Raw genomic sequence first — 8,456 nt, 5'->3', positions numbered from 1 at the left:
TTCATAAATTTTTTTTTTCATTTCTGAGTGTCCATTTTGAAATGGGCTCATACATGAATACACGCCCCTTTTTAACCCTAACTAGGCCGGGCTTTTTTGGCTGTTCTGTGGCCGGGGGGGGGGGGGGGGGGTTGACTCAACACCCCCTTAGATCTCGGCCGCCGATCACGCGAGCGCCGCAAAATTTTGCACGCTGGTAGTGTGCGATGTAATCTACAAGGCTGTATGGTAACATTTTCCTAAATAATGAGATTTTATTTTATATGAATTAATTTATGCATAAATCATATTTTTTGCTCTAATTCACTAAATAAAGCTCCTAGAATGCTAATTTTTGGTAAAAATATTCTTTGTAGCATTCTTAACAATCGCACTTGAAAAAAACTTCGGTTTGGAAATCAATTTTCTTATGTATTTTATTGTTTTATGAATTTCTTATGTATTTCTTTGTTTTTCAACCTTTTGTTTTTCTTTATTTTTTTCACTAGATTTATTGCACAACCTTTTTGAAGCATAATTATGCTAAAAACAATTGATTTCAGCTGTTTAAAGTAAAAATAATCATATCTTTATGAATAAGATGAGAAAACTCAATTTGCATTGACTTTGTACACAAAATCACGTTTTGGAACAATTTTTGGTCTGACATGCACTTACAAAATGTTGCGTAATTTTGGAACCGCGTACCCGGGCGTTGAAAATTTGGTCTCAAAAGATGCGCGAGACTTAAAAGTATAAACTCTGCGAGTGGCGCGGTCAAAAAATTTCGCGCAGCGGAATGATCGCAGAAAATGTTGAGGGGGGGGATTGATTCACCCCCCCCCGGCCATTTTAGGGTTAAGTACCTTGCTTTCTTATAAATGTCATACCCTATGTACAGTTTCTAAAAAAACTGTTTAACTGATTCTCAACTTGGACAGTTTCCACATTTCAAAATGGTACAAGGTGGACATAATCATGATTTCTGACAAGCCTTGTACTCCTTTTCCTTCCAAGACAGTTCCATATTCTCATTTTGATATGAACCACTTTTTTTTTACAATAATGCCCTTTCCATTTATAGTGCTCATTTTAGATCTGATAAGTTGCCCCTTTGAATGCCCCTTTCAGTGCCCCTCTTCGATTAACGGTTATTTCTGGCTCGATCACAAATTAATGAAAAACAAAGGTGGGTGTGAGCATGTTGGCGAGGGTGTGTATACAATACAATATGACAGTTTTTCGTCAGTGGCCTTCCGTGCTTTTGCTATCCCTTCCCCGGTTGCATTAAATCGCCACCACTGCATATCTGTGCACCTAGCATGTTGCAAATTTTTTAATTTTTTTTTATGCTTATTCTTTTCATGGGCTCACTAATACATTGATAATAATGGGTGAAGGTAATAAAAAATGTGGCAAAGGCCGAAACTTCTTTTACATCAGCGTTTGAAACAGTCCAATACAAAACAACAGCGTAATATTTTTCCTACCCTGTTTCGCTTGCTCATGATGAGTAATATAAGACCATTTGTGAGGCGCAGAAGTTGGTGCAACAGGAGTAGGGAATGGGGACTGCCTGCACCCCAATCCGGCTAAAATTACAAATACATGCAAAATGAATCACAAAAAAAACGATAAAAGGGGAAAACCCCTCTGTCTAAATTTCTTATAGGCTCGCAAACCATCACCTCGATCACGTCTTTTAATAGGGCATTAGCCCTTAGCCCCCCCCCCCCCGGAAAAACATGTTCTCCAACCCCCAGGAAGTTGACAGGTTTGGGGTATAGGGGTTACGCATTTAGGTATGTTTTAAGTTAAGAGACTCGGGTTACACTTTGGGGCAGGTTGCACCTCAGGGCCAAGTATAATTTAAAAGCCATATGCAAATCAAGTTACATTTTCGGCAGGTTACAATTTAGTAATTAATGTGACAACTTTAACCCTAACTAGGCCGGGCTTTTTTGGCTGCTCTGTGGCCGGGGGGGGGGGGGTTGATTCAACCCCCCCTGAGATCTCGGCCGCCGATCGCGCGAGCGCCGCAAAAATTTGCACGCTGGTAGTGTGCGATGTAATCTACAAGGCTGTATGGTAAAATTTTCCTAAATAATGAGATTTTATTTGATATGAATTAATTATGCTAATTTATGCATAAATCATACTTTCTGCTCTAATTTACTAAATAAAGCTCCTAGAATGCTAATTTTTGGTAAAAATATTCTTTACAGCATTCTTAACAATCGCAATTGAAAAAAACTTTGGTTTGAAATTTAATTTCTTATGTATTTTATTGTTTAATGAATTTCTTATGTATTTCTTTGTTTTTCAACCTTTTGTTTTTCTTTGTTTTTTTCACCAGATTTATTGCACAACCTTTTTGAAGCATAATTATGCTAAAATCAATTGATTTCAGCTGTTTAAAGCAAAAATAATCATATCTTTATGAATAAGATGAGAAAACTCAATTTGCATTGACCTTGTACACAAAATCACGTTTTGGAACAATTTTTGGTCTGACATGCACTTACAAAATGTTGCGTAATTTCGGAACCGCATACCCGGGCGTCGCAAATTTGGTCTCAAAAGATGCGCGAGACTTGAAAGTATAAGCTCTGTGAGTGGCGCGGTAAAAAAAATTCGCACGGCGAAATGAACGCAGAAAATGTTGAGGGGGGGGTTGATTCAACCCCCCCCCCCCCGGTCAGTTTAGGGTTAAGACTATAATGTATACAAGAGACAAAGGTTAAATTTTAGAGAAGGTTATGCTTGAAGGGCAAGTGACATTTTCAAAGTCATTAGGCACAAGAAACAGGTTACACATTAAGGCAAGAAGGTTGTACCGTTGAAGAGACCAAGGTTACCTTATTGGGCACATTCATGCTGTTACAGAGGTGACAAGCATTAATCATGTTAATGATGAGATTTAATGGCATAAGTTATTGCCCGCCAATACTGCATCAGTGTGCGGTCACCTCTATTGTGCGAGTCTTGCAATCCTCCTCTCCAACCTCCTCCACTTTCTCTTCCTTACAAAGAGGAGCTCTCCCATCCTTGCCTGTCTCAGTCCTCATTCCGTTCTTCATCTTTGAGACGGCGAAGGAACAGCCAGAGCGATGGATGGTTGATTCCAACCTCTAGATTCCACTTGTAGTTCTACTACCTTAATCGGCTTTCTGGCTCCTTGAGAAGCTGCCGTTCATTATAGAGTTTGTTCTTGGCTACCTCCTTTAGTAACTTTTTATCCACGTTCGGAAAACATGAGGCAGCTTTTTCTGTGAAAAAACAAAAAACAAACACACACAAACATACCATTACGATAACATAAACAACAGTAAATTAGCAAATGTTTTGCCACTATCTAGATCTCTTTGCACATACCTGAACTACCATTAGTTCCTTGCAGTCATCTTGTTTCCGTTTTTTTTCAAGAAAAAATGGTTCATCCTTAAGGTCTTCGGAGATGATGTGTGACCCGATGGTGAAAAAAGAAATTACTTTTTACTTTAATATATGCATTTTTAATGCATCTGGCATACATCTTTGCGTAGTTCGGGCCATACGTCACAAATATCGCTGGGAAGTCAAACAATGGCGGCTTCCATGGGTGAGAAAAATGGGTTCAATCAACTGCAATTTTCTGTGCAATTTGGAATCGGGGAGACATGAACGATATGTCATTAGAAAGGAAAAGATGGGCCTTTCTTATGACGTTTTTTTTTCTGCCCTGGATTCCCCTTTAATCTATCAACCAGGAGACGATCTTAAGTTCTTGTGATCCTTCCATCCACTTTCCATTCATGATCCCTTATTTTGGGAGAATAGCAAGGCTAAAACTCAATAGCAGCATGATGTATACAGTTTTAACACAAGAGATAGTCCCTGATGGTCTTGTGGTCCTGCCATTCACTTTCCATTTCTTCATTCCTACTTGTATATTCTTTCATGGTTGCTGTTGCTTCTACCAAGGAGATGACATCTCTTTGCTATTACCAAGCATATATATCTGTTGATAATTGTGATCTTCCAGAGGTCCAAACGGCATGTTCTTGAGTAAGTTAAATCAACAGTTTTCTTGAAGTACTTTCACTAACTTCATTGCTTATCCCCTCTAAAACAGCAACTGGTGGATGCACCTGCATGCACTTATTCTTTCCATGCCGTAGATGGTGGCGCTGAAGTCGAGCACTGCCCGACATGAAGAAGTTGAGTGCTGTCATTATCTGCAAACTAGGTGGCAGTGCTTGACCCTTTGCAGTTGCATGCTCAAGATGAGGTCCAAGTATTTTGATTAATCTTTGAAGCCCCTCTCGGGAATCTCTTCCGATGTCATCAGCTGAAAATTCGTCCATAGGTACCACTCGATTTTGGAATATTCTTTGTTGACGAGGAACCCTTTTAGGTTCCTCACCTATTTCACATTTGGCATTATATTGAATAGTTCTAACAGGAAACGTTCCGAATGGCTTTTTGGTCATCCCGTTCACTTTCCATTCATTATCCTACTCTTCTATGACCGCTGTTGTAACACATGTACATTGGCCAATAGTAGTGAATCTACATGTACCATCTCTTATGATCCTGTGGTCCTTTCGTTCGATTTCCATTCATTATCCCATTCCTACTTGTATATTATTTCATGGTTGAAGTTGCTTCCACCAAGTAGATATCTCCTTGCTTCTAGCTAGTATATTTGGTAATGATTATGATCTGCAGAGGTCTCCTCTACACCCAAATGATGTGATCTTGAGTGAGCTAGATCTATGGTTTTCCAAAGTATTTTACTCACTTCATTGCTCATCCTGTCTAAAATGTCAGCCACATGGTGGATGCACCTTTATGCACTTATGCCATGAATGGTTGCAGTGGAGTTAAGCACAATCCTCAAGATATCCATGGAGTATGACGCAGCAATATAGTTCAACCTTGTTTTTAGATATTACTTCATTACTTCAGCTATAAGCTCCAATACAAGAATGTGGTGATCAGGGAAAATAATTCTATGGTTTAGGTGATTAACTACCTTTGCTCTTACACATATTTTTCTTCTAATTTTTTTCCTGTGGAAGGTTTACGTCCTTTCTTAATCATCATCTCTGCTACCATTGTAATGGCCAACACTACCTGTTCTCCTTTCCGACCTAAACCTTGAGCTAAAATAAGCTTGCACTCAAAAGTCACAGACTGGGATGAATGATTATGATCTTGCAGAGGTCTACTCAAGACCCAAACAATGTGATCTCGGGTATTTCACGCACTCCGTAACTCTTTCCCTCTAAAACGTCAGCCACACGGTGGATGCAACTTGATGCACTTATTCTTTCCATGCCGCGGATGATGCCCTTATAATTGTTTTGCATAGTCTTGTTTAAAAATTGCTCCAACTACAAATCAAAGGGCGTGATTTATGCAAGTTTACATGTCATGTATGAATGTAAGCCTCAGCCCATCATAAACACAGAATTGCAACATGTGATTCGATTTGCTACATTTCATGATTATTTTCGCCATGTACCAAGTCAAAGAATTACTGCGCAACCAGTTAACCTCATGACGTTCAATACTTGATGTCACTACATGAAATAGTTAAGGTCATGTAGCAACTTGAATTCATACTTGTTTGAGTCATGTAGTAATTTCAATTAGTACATGGCCTAAACAATTAGGACATTTAGCTCAGAACTGACTCCAATAATTATGACCAATTCATCATGACCTCAATCATTTGATGTAGCGACATCAATCATTTAACATCAGCATGCTCATTTGATGCAGGGTAATTCTATTTAATTATTCGAATTGGAACATGTCATTATTTAGGTCATGCAGCAATTCAAATTACCACCTCAAGTAAACAAATGTAATATGTAGCAAAAGGAATTACTACATGACGTAAAGTCACAATAAAGTTCTGTTTTTGATGGGCTCATGCTTCCATATGTTAACCCTAAATAGACTGGGTTATTTTAATGCGGGGGGGCTGATTTACAAGGGTAACATGTTCAAAATGGTAACTTATTCTTGGATTATCTGTTGGCATAAATGTGCTTGAATTCCTACAAGAATGATAAATTATGTTGACTTGTCAGAATATGACCCTGCCCCATTGTAGTTCTACTAAGCCTCAATCGGCTCTCTGGCTCATCTTGAGAAGCCGCAGTTCATTAGAGAGTTTGTTCTTGGCTACCTCCTTAATTAACTTTTTATCCACGTCAGGATAACATGAGGCAGCTTTTTCTGTGAAAAAAAAAAAAAACACATACAAACATACCATTACGATAACATAAACAACAGCAAATTAGCAAATGTTTTGCCACTATCTAGATCTCTTTGTACTTGTACATACCTGAACTGCCATGAGTTCCTTGCAGTCATCTTGTTTCTGTTTTTTTCAAGAAAAATGGTTCATCCTCAAGGCCTTCGGAGATGATGTGTGACCCGATGGTCTTGCTTTTAATGCAAACTAATATTTTTGTCCCCCACAAGACAAAATATTTAAGAATGGCAAATAATTTACAATGCAAACAAATTATTACAAGCACATATTGAAACTTTTTTAATTATCAAAACGAAGAATTAATTACAATTCTCCTTATTTGATTTAATCTCTACAGTCACTCCCTAGTGAGAATGCAACATTATTAAACTGTCAAATTTATTAAATACAACTCATTTGGACAATTCTGTTGCTGCCTTTGGAAAAGGATTATCCAATTTCTTCCCAATGATTTTGAATTGTATAACTGCATCAGCATAATATTTGAACAAGCATTAACAGAGGATGGAGTGCATTTTGTCCAGTCCTGGTACATGTTGTACAAAGACTTTGGATATAGATTTAAAAAAAAAAAATCACCAAAGATTTCACTCATTTCTCTGGATTAATTTGGGGTTTAGCGATTTTGCCACCATTGGCATTTGATGACGTTCCTGTTAGGGAATGTGAGGCCATTTCCTCACGGGAAAACGCCATCACCATCAGATCACTGATGTATTAGTGACGCTTGTTTCGTACTTCCTGAGGCATATTTCGGTGACAGGTCCTGCACGCATACATTATAAAGGCAAGAGAGGAAATATTTAATAAAAGTACATATAGCTGCATACTGATATCATGCAGGAAAACAGTGTTAACCCCAATTTTACTGGGCTATTTCAGACCAGGGTTTTGCAGGGCGTCAATAGAGGTCTTGACTGCTGGTTGTGCTATTTCCCAAAAATTGCACGCATGTTTTATTGGTTATATTATATAGTTCTTTTTTTTACGATGCACTGTGTCAGGAACTCTTTTTCGATGATAAACAGCCTAAAATAATTCCATTCTAACCAGTAAAAGTAAAAATAATAATACATTATATATTTGGTTCAAAACACAGTTTGCATTGACTTCTTACAAACAATATTTTTAACCATTAGGGGTCTGATGTGCACTCAAAAATTTCATCCCCAAAAGTGCGCAAGACTTGAAAGTAAAAAGTCAGCGAGCGGTGCGGTCAAACAAATTTGTGCAGCAGGAGTAGTCACAAAACTTGTCAAGGAGTGAAGGATATAATCTAAAAATGTGCTTGATTAAATAAATCATTAATTTGATGTCAGAAAATTTCGCTTGGGTGTCCAAACAAAATAAATTTCTCCATATTTTTTCTTGTTTATATAAAACACCTTCTCAAGCATGGATATGTTTGTCAGTAGCCTTCTTATATCCAATTACTAAATATATATACAAGTGCTCAAACAGCTATCTTAAATAAATGTAAAAACATTACAGACAGAGGGTACTAAATAAATGCATTTCATTTTTATGGGTAAAAATACATTCAATGACTACTCTGCTTTTGCAATACTGTAATGTTTGACGATACTTGAGTATAGTTCACATTACTGCCCCCTTACCAAAGCTGAAGACTGGCTTTAAATACATGTTGTATTTCCCATGGATCTAGCTTTTGTGTCAAGTTTGAATAAAATTTATGCAGAAACAAAGAAATGAGCAGAAGTCATACAAAAAGAAGACCAACAGAAACAAGGACTGTCACAGTTGTCCTTGATCATTCAGGCAAGACAAAATGGAATATGCAGCTGCATGCCACTACTTCTTATTGTCGGGGGGGGGGGGGGGGGTACAGTGTAATATAAATCATGAGATAAATTTAAACATTACTTACTCCTATCGGGGAACGTGCATTACTGGGTATTCCAGCTGAGCTTGACGAAGGACTGGTACATGGAGACGACTGTGGAGTAATTGAAGTTCGTACTGCTGTCATCTTTTTTAACAACTCGGGGAGCTCTGGATGAATAGAACACAGATATTTTGATAAGGTACCCACAGTTTCACAATCTCATCAAAATATATATTCAGAGCATCACAATATTTGTCTTAGCTGTATGTATGTTAGATTCAAAACCTATGATACTTCACAATAATCTCAAGAAAAAAAATTGAATCTTCGTAATTCCTCCCGAATCTAAAAAGATGTCTA

The sequence above is a fragment of the Lytechinus pictus genome, chromosome 9 (genome assembly GCF_037042905.1).
Source record: "Lytechinus pictus isolate F3 Inbred chromosome 9, Lp3.0, whole genome shotgun sequence".
Taxonomy (NCBI): Eukaryota; Metazoa; Echinodermata; class Echinoidea; order Temnopleuroida; family Toxopneustidae; genus Lytechinus; species Lytechinus pictus.
The sequence above is the reverse complement of the archived record's forward strand: the minus strand, read 5'-3'. Positions refer to the sequence as shown.